At 46.5% G+C, this 14,381-nt stretch overlaps 1 pseudogene; it reads left to right on the forward strand.

Annotated features, from left to right (window-relative positions):
* The first annotated feature begins 6,147 nt into the window (after window positions 1–6,147).
* Window positions 6,148–13,090, forward strand: LOC149866767 (protein YIPF4 pseudogene; annotated as a pseudogene).
* The last annotated feature ends 1,291 nt before the right edge of the window (window positions 13,091–14,381 follow it).

The raw sequence follows: 14,381 nt of genomic DNA on the forward strand, positions 1-14,381 counted from the left end.
CATACTGCCCCTCCAGCCATCCCCATAGCTTTACTCCCATCATACCAACTCCCTCCATCCCAGCATGGACCCCCAAAGAAGTTTACCTGTGATCCAGCGGTACTGCAGGCACCCTGGCTCACAGCACAGCATGGCTGTGAGAATGCTTTCTGCAGGGTGGCACTGTTGTGTGCTGTCTTTTGGAGTGTCAATTAAAATGGGGGTACTTAATTGTAGTAGGTTATCACTCCTGTCATCAGGCAGTTTATTTTTTCCTGGGGCAAACCTGTCTCCACAGAAAAAAACACAAATAATCAAACAACAAGTGTACAAACAACGGATGGATAAAGCAACACCTCTGGTCCTCCTCAGACCCTGAGAGGGACACCCCTGGTTCTTTACTTCCCCCTCAGCACCACAGCCTTCTTCCTCTGTTTCTTCTCTTCTCACCCATGAGTTTTTAACTTGCTTTAGGTTAGCTAATAACTCCTATCAGCTAGCCAGTGTTGCTAGGCAAGCAGCCTATTACCCTCTAATTCCCTGCAGCTGGATCCAGCCCCTAAGCCACATACCTTGTGGCATTACTGTTTTTACTGATGGCTAAAAAATTTTTTTACTTACTTAACTAATAACTATTTTAGCCTGATTTTGTACTGACAGTTGGCAATCCTGTCTCAGCCCCTCCTGTTCCAAGAAAAGGCACTGCTTTTCTTAAAAGGACAATCTTCTTTCACTGTTAGTGGCTTAAGGCCTATGACATACAGCAGAACAGTTCTGATGCCAGCGGAGGGCAGAGGGCAGAAAATATGAATGCACATGCACACACACCCATACCCATATACACATGCACAAACACGCTCCATGAGTTGAATGCAGTATAGCTCCATAACATTTCTTACTTAAATAAAGTGCTGAAATTATGTTGTAGCTGTGATGGTTCATAAAATATGGGTATCTTTTATTCGACCACCTGCATGGTTGGAATAAACTTAGACAAGCTTTCAGGTAACACAGACCTGAGGAAGGGTACTGAGATTCTTGAAAGCTGGTCTAAATCTATTGCAAACATGCAGTTGGTCCAATAAAAGATATCATCCACAAAAAATTCTTACTTAAAACAAAGGATATTCTGAAGATTCACAAACATCTGACATGCTGGTTATGTGAGTTGTTAGGAAAATCAGAGCTAATAGCAAAGACAAGTACTCTTAAAAAAATCAGAAATTCACAACTTTGGACTCTCCTTATCAATGTTTCAGGATCAAAATAACCATGACAGAATTTTATTATGGTCACCCATTCAGAATCTAAAGGGGACTGTGACAGGAGTATCTCGCTGGAGCCTTTCTATTGGTGGCTCCACCTTCCTGTCTTCGGCTAACCGCCTGCTTACTCGCCTGCCATGCCTTGACCTTAATTGATTGAGTGATGTAATTAGCGGGAGGCTGCCCACTTTATATGCCCGGTGTCAGGGGGCACTATCTGCAGCTCCTTTTCCTCCCCTACACCACAGCCCAAGCCTCGCAGATTGTACTTGATATGGTTTTGCCCTATGCTTCAGCCCGCTTCTTTACTTCTGGGGCTCCTCACTGCCCCCTCTCAGCTCTGGGGCTCCTCACTGTCCCCTCTCGGCTCCGGGGCTCCTCACTGCCCCCTCTCACTCTGGGGCTTCCCACTGTACCCTCTCGCTCTGGGACTGGGGTCAAAATGCACCCCGAACGCTGCATTCTGTATGGCACCAGGGTCCCCATGCTACCGTGGAGCTCCCATGAGGCCTCCTCTGACCCCAGGTTGATTGGCAACTGGTGTCAATATTGGTGGTGGTGGCAAGCTGGCGAGCTCTTCTGGATTTTTTTGTTGTTGTTGTTTTGGTGATTTTGGACTACATTTCCCAGCATTTCTGAGCTCATTGATCTTCATACAGTTTCCAGCACGGGCTTCCTGTTCCCTGCCCAGGTTCCATCATCAATCTTTTTGTGTAGTGCAACATATGGCTTTTGGAGATGTGTTATCAATGTTTTTGAAAATGTGTGTTGCTGTTCAGTGTGGTCCCCCACCTGCCTAACGCATGAAGAGGTATAGTTAACTTTCTTGCCCACATGGGGGGAAGGAGAGCTCATTCAGATGTAGGTGATAGTGCGTAATACTAACAGTCTGGAAGCAGAAAACCCTTATCCCAGTCCACATTTCCTCCCCACTCTCCTAACCATCCTCCCCTCCACCCCCATCTACAGCACCACACCCTTGTATACAGACATAGATTTAAAGTGTAAATGACTTTATTTTAACATAACCAAGACAAAGAACAAAGTGCTCCTAGGTGTTGTTGTCAGCAATATATCCTGCCAGACAATCACTCGCAAGGGACACCCAAACAGCCTCTCCTTGAGGATTTCTCCTCAGTCCCTGTGCTGCTGCTGCCCAGACATGTCCCTGTTGTCTGGCCACTGCCTCTCACACTTCTTCTTCCCATGAGTCTTTCTAAACCTCTCTGCATCTCTCACAGATATTGTGCAGCAGGCAGGCTGCCACTGCAAAGGCCATGATATTTTTGGGAACAGTGACACCAAGGAACACTGTGTCCTCTACAATGCGTGCAGAGTGTCCTTTCTTCATGAGGCCAGGCAGAGGAAAGTTTCTGAACACGTGTGCATCATGCACACTGCTGGCCCATCTGGTATAAATGTTCATGAACAAGCCCCAGTGGTCCACCACGGCTTGAAGGATCACAGAGTCATATCCTTTCTTGTTTGTGAAAGTCCTCCACCTCCCCACAGGGCACAGCACTGAGATGTGAATGCTGTCTAGAGCCCCCACACAGTTCAGGAACCCTTTGTCATTGAACCTATGTATGACTTGCTGTGGGTTCACCAGGTGGATAATTTTTTTTTAAGTGATCTCCTTTAGCAGCTGGAATACCTCACAAGTTGCTAACCCAGCCATGCAGGCAGCCATGCTGAACTGGTTTGCAATGTAGCGTTGTTACCTCTCATCTCCATGTTCTTGGGGAACCCTGACACAGGATGCAGACTGTCTGATTCACAAAGAATCCCACCCCCCAAACAGAAACTGATTAAGATGCAGTGAAAGACACACCTAAAACCCTCCAGATAAGGGTGACAAGAATGAAACAACTGCCGTAGGTCTCATTTGCATCCAAGATGGGACCAGATGACCATTCATTTACATGAGAAATGGAGAACAGAAAGCCTGAAGCAGATACTGCAGTGAATTCTGGGATCAGAGAAGCAGGGAAGCACTGCATGGTGGGGAAATTGTGCTCCAAATGCTAATCAACCCTCACACCCAGCTCAGCATTTATCAGACCAGTTCTAATCTGGATTTACAATGGACTTCCTCCCCACACACACACATACCTCTAAGCAGAAGTAAGTTTACTAGGCATCTCGGGCCGTACATTCCCCGGTCCCACTATGGGAGATCTATTTAAACTTAATTGGCCAAAACTCGATTGCTGGGTTAGGGAATGCTGAGGCAAGACACAAAATCGGGGGTATAGGCAACATTTGAACAATGGTAAAGTGTTCATCACAGTGTCCAGCCCGTTGCAGCCCTGACCACAAGTGTTGTCATACTTTTCCCGAGATGACTCGTGGAAGTCCTCTCCACAAAAGGTTATGAACACTCCAATAATTGTCTTAAGTCTGTTAAAACACTATAGTAAGATCTGGAAAAGTCATGCTAAGCTGAGGCTTGTTCACAGCAAGTAAAAATCCAAAACCCTGATGCTGCAAGCTATCTATTGTTTCTGAAGAAACCAGGAGATATCCCATCAGTGTATCTGCTATCCATAGGAATGTCAAGCTGGCTCCTAAGTATGAGTTTCCTGAGTTTCAATCAGTTTCCTGAGATGTTCCAACCAGATAACCCCTTGTCAATAGAAAAGACAATTTGATTTACACTACTGAGAATGCTTGAAAGAAGCTGAACTGAGGGTATAAAAATCTGTAAAAGCAGCAGCAGTGTGTGTGCTGACACCACCCGCTTTCTTCTCGAGAGGCTGAAGGAGGTAGATCGTCTCCCTCCAAGGATCGTGCTGAGAACTTTAACCTGTCAGCTTTGCAACCCAAGTGACTTGGACTGGTGAGGTACCAGCTCTCTCTCTCTCTTTTCTCTTTAAGCATAGATTTCTGAACCTTAACTGCATTAGTTAAGCTTGAGCTAAGTTTCCCCAAATACTTAGTGAAACCAGGGTATACTGTGATTGTTTGTGTTTGTTTTTCCTTTGCATTTTCCTTTTCCTTTTGCCTTTGCAATGGCTCTACTGCTAGTGCCATTGTATATTTCATATACTTAGCAATAAATAACTTTTATAGTCAAACTGGTGGTAACTGTCTATATTTTTCCTTTTCTACTTCTCCTTCTCCACTTGCTCTGCAGCAATGCTTCTTTTACCTAAGCTAAAGATCCCTGTGAAGCCCAAAAGTACTGTGGGGTCTGCTCATCAAGAGGCTAAAAGATTGGGATGTGCTGAGTTTGAAACACATAAGGGGATCAGCTTGTACAGACTGATTGACCCAGTTTGGCTCAGATGTGGCCTAAACAACTGAATGCTGGCCCATGAGGGTGTCATCTGGACACCCAGCCGGATTCAGAGGTATTCTGTTCAACTGTGTGCTTGTGTCTGACTGTAGTTATTGTTGCTCTGATGATCTGATTCTCGGCATATGAGGGTGTCAGCCTGTCCATGCTGATCAACCTGGCCAGGTCAGGTGTGTCATGTTAATGTGTGTGTGTGTGTGTGTGTGTGTGTGTGTGTGTGTGTATGACTGATTTGGGGACTAGAGGAACCCAGCCCCACTGAGCCGAGTCCTTCAAGATAGCTTGATTGGGGGTGAGGGCTTGCAGAAGGGAGAGATATAGCTCTGTATAGAAACACAAGTAACACAAGCAGCACATTAATAGAATTACCAAGACCCTAGCCCTAATAAATGAGCACACCCCAAAGTAGTGGGCAAATCTGGTAACAGTGTAGGCTGGATGGACTGGCCAGTTTTAAGATGACCTTCTTGTCTGATGGGATGGCCCAATGCATCTTAGTGTCCTGCCTTGCAATGTGAGGCCCCAGCATCGAGACAATATGATAAATGTCTCCCTTTTCATTTAGAACATCTCCAGCTACTGCTGGTCATTCCAAGTCATCAGCACGATTTACTCCCACCAAGCCAAGCTCCTTTCGCGGGCCAACACTATGCGGATTCTGGTCCTCCTCGGGTTTCTCAGCAGAGCCCTGTCATCTTCCACTTCTTTGCTTTCCTCTGGGTATTCCAAGTCCTCTGGGTACCTGTATCTTTTTATTATTATTCTCATTGCTGTTAAAGCAGGAAAACACCTTGCCACTGAATAATCTATCATCATTCTTATCCTTCTCAAGCAGTGCAGCAGTAATCCCCAGGTAAACAGCATTTGCAGAAGCAGTATTGACTCCCCCTCCTCCCCCTCTTCCCCTTCCTGCTCACCCATGTCCTCCATATTCTCCATGTCAGAGGACTCTTCACTGCATTGTTCTCTATCATCACATATTTCATCCTCATTCTCCATTTTTCCCCCTCCATCAGCAGCGGCTTCTCACCTGGCTGCACCAAGCAGGGGGCAGGGACTGTAGGGTATTCTGTGGTCTGGAGCTTGGTGTAGCTGCTTTTTCAACAAGTCACCCCAGGGCACTGGGGCTTTTGCACATCCTTTTATCCTGAGATTAGCAGCCACTGGTATTCAGATGTAATCAAGTTTGCAAACAAAAAATGTTTTGCCTACTCCTCTCTTGGTAATGTAGGCTACTCAAAACTTTCACTACTTAAGGGAAAAGGGGTTATGCTTCTGCAATAAAATTATTTTGCACAAGCAGGCAGGTATGTATTGATTTTTGCAACATTCTGGGCCATTGAGCAGCCATCCCAAAGGACAATGGCTTTATTTACCCCATGCTCAATCCTATCACCAGGTCTTTGTTGGTAAACTGGGTGCTTCACCACCTTTGGGTGTTTTGACACTTACAGGTAATGACTTCACAATTCTTGGAATTTTCCAAGACCCTCATGCAAGCACAGCCTAAGTATAAAGGCACCTCCCCCACAAATTTTGCCAGACCCCTCTCACAAATCACTTGTGCTGTTGACCACAAATTGCTTCTCCACATCTCAGAAAGCCATGGCCAGCAGTATGGAGTTGACAGCCCAGGAGGCTGATACCTCCAACACCCATGGACCCAACTGGACCCCGGAAGAGCTGGAGGACTTAATCGGCATTTGGTCAGAGCAAAGGATCATAGACAGGTTGGAAAGTAGGAGGAATAAGCCTATTTATGTTGAGATAGCAAAAGGCATGCAGGTGCAAGGGCACAATCGTGACTGGACCCACGTCCAGTACAAGATCAAGTCCCTGAGATCTGCATATTACCAAGCCAAGGATGCAAACTCTCATTCTGGGGCAAGTTGCACAATTGCTCCCTTCTACAACAAGCTGTCCATCATTCTCTCCAAGGATGCAGGTGACAACGTGGGTATGGAGATTTTCAGCACCAGGGTTGGGCAGGAGGAGGAGAGGGAGAAGGAGGAGCAGGAGGAGGAAGAAGAGGAGGTGGCAGCAGCCCCTCCTGAGGGTGAAACCATGAGCATGTCTCAGCTGTAAGCAGACCACTCCCCGCTCCCTGCTGACCATGACTGGCAGGAAGAACCATCAGTCATCATACACTTAGTGCCAGTTTGCCCCTCCATTCCATGGAGTAGCACAGATGATGAAGCGGAGGAGGTGGAGGGTCAGGAAGAAACTCATGCAGCTGATCTAAAGCTACCAAGACCCAAGAACATGTTGGACCATGTAAGTGTCTTGTAATGTGCCTCTTGCCTCTGCCATGCTGGTTGGGTTTGGGGGGTCAGGAGGGAGGGGGAGAAATTCATGTGTTGCTGTAGGTGGGTCACCACATTCTTTCAGTGGTGGTACAGGATGGGTTCAATAGCTCATAAGGTAACAGATGCCAAACTAATTTTTTGCTTTAATTTTTGCAGCTGGCACGGGCAGTAGCAGCCATGGACTTGTTTCTGAAGCAGGTACTTATACATTTTGGGCAGTACAAGTGGTGCCCCACTGTTGCAGGGTCTGTTTTAGTGCCTGCAGGCATTTTGTGCACTGCATGGGCGGGGGGTGTACTTTCCTCCTCTTGTGAGGAAGGCAACCATTACTTTTTTCTTTATCAGCCAGTGCAACCCATGGCTGCCCAGAAGAGCCCCCAGGTCGCACTACAACAGAGCGCTGCAGAGATTTTTGCAGCAGGCAGCGATGGTCCTGCAAAAGCTTGCTTGAGGTTTTGGCACAGTCCTCATTAGCCAGAGCAGCATGCACAGATGCCTGGCAGGACAAACTCCTTGAGTAGCTGTGAAAGAATGATGTAATCCTCGAGGAAGTGAGAGACACCATGCAGAATTTGAAAGACATGTTCGACGAGTGCCGTGTTGAATGCCAGAGGTCACAGGAAAATTTCAGTGATGCCTTTCAGAGTCTGCAGAATCACCTCTTAAATAAATGGGTACCATGCCCAAAGAGGAAAAGTTGGTCTACTCAGCTTGCTTCTGTGCAGGAAAAACCCAGACAGAGAAGTACAGCTGAGCCTGTTACCCCTAACTCAGTGGGGTCACAGGAGCACCATACGATTGCCAGCAGTTCCAGGAGGGTGCCACTGCATTTCAGGGATACAGGGGCAATTCAGGGTCATGGCAGGGTGAAGACAAAGAAGCCCAAGTAACTGGTTACAATAGTGTGTTCCAAACAATAAAACCTCATGGTTTCCTGGCTTCCTGTGTCTGTCTCCATATCCGCCCTTATACTGCTTGGTTGGGAAGGTGGATTTTGTTCATTATTTGGGTTCATTTCTCCATTGGTTTTTCCTGCCATTTGCTGCATGGGGTGCGGGGGGAAGGGGTTGGTAATCTCTCTTGCACAGGTACACAGCAGGGCTCCATAGGTTAACAGAGGGGCTGCTTGGGTGGGTCACAATACACAAGTGCTGGCCTGCACACCAGCATTTTGCAAAGCCAGCACCTACTCTGCAAAGTCACTTTTGAGGCCATATTGCTTCTGATTTCACCTCCCTTAATTGGGAGAAGGAAAGCGGTGTGTCACCTCCCAGAAGCCTGGCTTGCATTTTGGCAAGCCACCAGGCACTTTGCAAAGTTGCCCACAGGGGCTTATGCCTTCTCAGTCAGGTTTGCCTACCGTGTGTGGTAGGGAGGCTCTTTGACTCACCTTTCTCAACCCTTGCATTTTCCCTAGACAGAAACTTTGCAAATGTGCTTTTTCAGCATTCTTTTTGTGCTCTTTTCTAGACAGGTGTCAGGCACTGTCTCCTCTGTTTTGGAACACCAAAGTGAGGCTGGCTGTGGGTGGAGGGGGCAGGAGCATGGTGTTTAAGACCTGCTTTGCTTGCATGCAAACCCAGGGACTTTGTAAACTTTCCCACCTTCTTTTTGTGCTCTTTTCTAGGCCAGCACCAGAGTGTCTGGGTTTTTTTCACACCAAAACAAGGCTGCCAGTGAAGGGGTGGGGGGTTTGCCCTGCTAAAGGACTATAAATTGAGGGAACAGAGGTCAGGATGTGCATTTGCTGTATTGATGAGGGAGGTTTGAGGTGGGTGAGAGGTGACAGCATAGTGGAGGCAGAGACAACTCATTTCAGTGACAAGACTTGCCCCTGGGGGGCACAGCAATGCTAATCCAAGGATTGACTACAGGCTGATCAAGTGGGGTGCAGCGAAGCTTCAAGTGCTATTTGATAATCGCATCTATGTGACATGCAGCTTGAAAGAGGCCATGGCAATTGACTCCACACCACCTTTGGTAAGTGACACCTGACACTTGTCTGTGCCCTGAGTGTGGTAGGGTCATCCCTAGGGTGGCGCTAATAGAAGCAACCACCCGGGCACAGTGCTTTGGGGGCTCTGTGGAGATGGGTGGAGTGGACGGGGCAACTCCTCAGGACCACCACCGGCACCGCATCCGGACTCTCGCCAACTCCCTCCCCCCCACACTGCCACCACAGCATGCAAGATCAACTCTGCACAGAGTGGGGGGCAAATTTGCCTAAGACCCTGCACCTGTGGTGTACTGTGGGTCTCCGGCAGCCAGGGGCTGCCCTTGCTCCCACATGCCCCGGACAAGCCACCTTTGGCAGTGGCTTCAGTGGTGAGGGGGTTGAGATGAGCAGTGCAGAGTGATGGTGCCCCCAGGCACCTCCCAATGGTGCTCCCTTCACATCCATGCGCAGGGCAGCCATCCCTCCTGCCACCGACAGTACGCCACTGTCCTGCACCCTGATAGGGTCACCCTCATAGGGTCATCTCTGGTTGTGGGGGATGCATTGTTTAGTTCAAATTTATTGTAAAAGGGGCTGATGGAATTTTATGGGCATGAAGGAAGGTACATGAGGTGCACAAGAGGCACCAATACAAATTCCAATACTCTTTCTAGGCCCCCTCCCTCTCTCCTGTTTTTAGATCTCCTTTCACTGCTAGCTGCAGGCTGATCCATCCCTGTTGGTGTGACAAGAGGCAGAAAGAGTAGAGGAAGAACGAGAAGATGAAGAGGATGACAACACTTCCTTTAGGATTCTCTCAACAACTGAACTATTATGCATTATAATTATAGTTGACTTTCATCCTATAGACTTCTATAGATTAATAATATAATAACAGGTAATATTAATAATAGGAGTCAATAATATTAATTCTAATACTAATATATTAATAAGAGTTTGTAATAATATGCATATTAATGATGATTTCTTAATGGCCAATAATAATTAAATGGTTCAATTCCTTATCACAGCATTTCAAAGCAGGGAGATATGCCTTATCACCCCTCCCCACCCTCCTAGCTGCTTCCTGAAGCATGCATACCACACATCTTGAGCACATACCATATATATATAGCCAATGTATGATATAAACTTACGTTATATAGACTTATAATTGCAGTTCGATTCCTTATGATGAAAAAGCAGATACTGAGAATAAGGCAGGTGATTATGTGCCCTCCCTTCCTGCCCCTTTCCCCACAGTGGGAGAATTGGGGACAGTGATTGCCCATCTCCTGGTTACTGGCCATGATAATGAGCAAACTCCTCCCTCCGTCCCTCTTTTCTCATGGCTGGGGCTTCTGTCTTGGGGAAAAGTACCTCTTTTCCAAAATGTACCAAATTCTGATCCTGATGCCGCACCAGGAGGAGGGCAAGGCTTTCTTCTCACCCTCCACCTGAGCTGAGGCTATTTTCAATATGACACTATGCATTATAAAGCGTATCATTGAGAGGACTCATGTTCACTGAGTGACAGATTCCTCACTAGCCTACTATCAAGTGACTGTTGCTATAAACAAGCATGTAAAGAACTGCATAATAACTATGTAACGAATGCATACTAAAGTAAATATGTACATTATTAAGTACTTAAGAATTATGAATTGGCTTTACACGCTGTAATATTTGAATTGTTGATGGCCACTAGTACTTCTAGGGCTTCTCTTCTGCCTACTTGAATTGTTGCACAAGTTCTTCAGGTCCATTTCATATTACTTTCACCTTCCTCCTGGTTGCTGGCCACAAGTACTGTGGAGGCTTCTCTTTTGTCTACTCCTTGAATTGTGGAGGCTTTCTTCGCAGACTTTGGCCCGAGTATCAGCTCGAGTATAGTAAGAGTTGCATAAATTTTGCAGATCCATTTTATATTATTCTCACCCTCCTCCTGGTTGTTGGCCATGTTTACTAATGAAAGTATTATGGAATTGTAATTTGCAAACTGTTGCTGGGCACAAATGTGGAGGCTTTCTTCTTGGTTGCTGGCCAAGCCCTCCTGCACATTCCCTCCTGGAGTTCATGTAAGTCCATGCCTGAGGGCTCTTAGCACCACCCACCCACCCACCCACCAGTCTCCTTGAGGCTTCTGTCTGCTTGAGTTTCTTGTCTGACTTGTGGAAGGAAGGTTTTAAATAAATAAGGATAACAAAAAGTAGTATAACAGAAGGGGGGGATTTTCTTCCTTACCATCTTTACAGTATAAAATATTATAAAACCTCTATAAAACTATACTATAGACACCTGCTTCCCTCCCTTCCTCTCTCTCCCCATCCCTTCCTCCCTCCCTAGGCTTTGGATCCAGCAAAAATTCAAAAGTTACTAAATAACAGATATTAGCTTGGCCAGACTCAGCCAGCCAGCTGAGTTGGGCCATCCATCTCCACCTGAGGGGGCTCCTTTGGGACCATGCCTGCCTTCTCCCCTCCCCCCCACTTTACCCAGCTGTGTTCCTGCTGGGACATGTTCAGTAACCAGGAAGGGGGGCTGCCTGCCTGTCTGCCTTTCTCCCTCCCTCTCCCCTCCATCCATCCCTCCCTCCTTCCCTAAGCTTTGCGGCCAGCAACAATTTGAAAGTTACTATCTGTAACAGATTGACTTTTATTAGTAGATGTTTTGGATGGGGAATCCAGGAAAAAGATGACAAAGCTGAGATGGAAATACAAAGCGCCCAAGCGAGGGACTAACAATCGAGGGATGGGAGAGAGGAGGGGAACGGGACTAGGTTACATACGATACAATGTTAGCCAACTAAGCCCGGGGGTGGGGGGATGTGGGAAGGGGGAAGGGGAGGAGGTGGTCGCGACGCTGAGAGGGAAAGGAGATAAATACACACATACCCGTTACAGTGGTCCGCAATATTGGAGGAAGTGGCTTGGAGAAAGCGTCTCAGTCCATAAAGTCCGATCGCGGGGGTCCTTTTCGGGTGGGGCGTCGTCATCCATGGCAGCGAAATCCTCTCGACACGAAGTGGAGCGGGGGAGGGGTGCAGTTCAGGCGGCGGTGTCCTCCGGGTCTGGTCCGGCGGCGGCTCGTCTGGAGGGGTTGGTGTACTGGCGGTGGCCCATGATGTGTTCCACGTAGATGTCACGGGACCAGTGGATGGTGTCAGACACCATGAGGCAGCGCATCAGCTTGGCGTAGCGGCAGGAAACGCGGCAGGCGTGGAGGACGCTCTCGTTGCTGGGGTCCCAGGCTCCGAGCGTCCCCACAATGAGCGCATCCACTGTCACGTCATAGCCACGGCCCTTCAGGGTGTCGTACATACATACATACATACATCACCCAAGGAAACCCTCCTGGGGCCCCTTTGGGACCATGCCTGTGGCCTCCCCCTCTCCTCCCCCACCACCCCGAGTCATGCGCCCACCCACTCACCCACCTGTCTTCTAGTGGGCAACATTGTAATGCATTGCTAAAGTCTTTAAAGAGTTGCTAAAGGCTAAACATGGGAGGTCCATGTTTGCTGCTGGGGGTGGGTGTGGTTTTAGTCTTCTTTCTTGCAAGAAATGCTGGCTGCACACTAGCACTGGCTAAGCAGTCAACCTCCCTCCATGCAATAACAGTCCACCCTGAAACTCTTTCCAGTAATGCCATGGCTTCAAAGAAGACATGCAGTCATCAGCTCTCTGAAAATGACCCCACCCACTCCTCATTGGCCATGCATGCGAATTCTGCCTATCACAGAAAACATGACACATATATAAATAAAAAACAAAACACTTTATTCATCCATCTTCTGGCAAGGAACATTCCTTGTCCCCAGACACCCACTGCTAGACATTGATCTGAAAGATATTTACTGCAAAATATGATGTGTGCTTATGCCATCACTTGGGTTTAATAGACAAGTAGTGAGAGACAATCCTGATTTTTGGGGTCCTCTGGCAGTTGTTCTCTTCTTCTCTATGACTTCATTATATGGAAAATTCAAGGTGGTTTCTTGGATTATAACTATTTGGATATTTGGATCCTTGACAATTTTTTTACCGGAGGAGAAGATGCATATGGTCAACTTATCAGTGTGATAGGATATTTTCTACTTCCATTCATTGTAATAGCATCTGTCCTTATGGTTGTTGGATCGTTTGAAGTTGTATCTACACTAATAAAATTGTTCGGAGTCTTTTGGGCTGCATATGGTGCTGCTTCATTTCTGGTTGGAGAAGAATTTAAGACCAAGAAACCCCTTCTGATTTATCCAATCTTTTTGTTGTATATCTATTTCTCATCCTTATATGCTAGGATTTGATATAAAGTGTTGGATGTAGTCATAAATAATCCTTCATACACATACAGACTGGTAAAGCATAAGATTAAAATGGTTGTGGAAAATAACAAGCAACTGTGCTCTGTCTAGTTTTCAGGAGGCTTTGAGACCTAAACCATGTGTGTATATTATTTAATTCAGCAACTGTAGCTATATAGATTTGTACCAAAGTTTTAGGTTTGTTTAAGACTTTTCAGATTTTAATGAACAAAATATAAAAATCTTGTGTTTTATAAAACTGTGTAACAAAAATACAACTTGACACCTGTGCCAAAAATACCAGGTGACCATGTTATATTGAAAGGGTGTGAAAAGTTATTAGTCTCAAAGTGCAATTTTTCTTTTTTGGTTAAATACAGCTGGGTTTTTTGGCACAGCAAATACTGTAGATATCTATTTATGAACCAGTCCTGATTGTTCATAAAATGGTCTGTATAAATTGAGATATTAAAATATTATTGTGAAAAAAATAAAGATGAGGAACAAAAAATGCTGATTTGTACTTGCTTCTGATTGATTTCAAGGCATGGACTTGGGAGCAGGGAAGTGGTTTGCAGCCAGCCAGGGGCAGGAGTGCAGTAGCTTCCCAAGCTGGACACAGAGCTGGTCAGGGCCTGTATTTCAGATTGGTTGGCCTCCCTTTCAGGCACCTGAATAATATATCTGGGGATAGCCATATGCTGGATAACACTTCTGGCCTCTCTATAAGGAAGCAGAGTTTTTTTTGAAACCCTGGCTTTGGCTGATTAGCATCTTCCTTCTAGATGACTCCCCGAGGTATCTGAGACCCATCTGATAAAGACATGCAAATACCTAGTGTAGAGCCGTGGCAGGACTTTTCCGGTGCTATCACTTGAAATGCAGAGAAATTTTTTGAATTTGGATTAAAAGTCCTCCCACAATGATGTTTTCTTTGAATACTTGATTCTTCAGAGGCCTAGACTAGAGGTAGCTGAACATATTACCCTGGCCTGCCTCGTGAGTGCTGCTCCTCATTTCCCTCTCACCTTCTCCCTGTCATTTGAGAAGGCTGAGGGGAGAGATATGACAAGGGAGGAAAAAGCAATCCTGACCAAAATCTGATGAGCTCTCTCCAGGGCGGGGAGTGGGTTGCAGCTCGCTGGGTGGGGTCTGCAAACCTGGCTCCAAAATGTGCAGCATGCATGATGTTGTAAAGAAAACATTGCATTACCAAGAAAGCATTAGAAAAAAATCATTTTTGCACCACACCTCCCATAATAATACAACCTGCAAAGAAAAAACTGCCAGGAGA

The sequence above is a fragment of the Crocodylus siamensis genome, chromosome 4, assembly GCF_052110815.1.
Source record: "Crocodylus siamensis isolate JL-2025a chromosome 4, ASM5211081v1, whole genome shotgun sequence".
NCBI lineage: Eukaryota > Metazoa > Chordata > Crocodylia > Crocodylidae > Crocodylus > Crocodylus siamensis.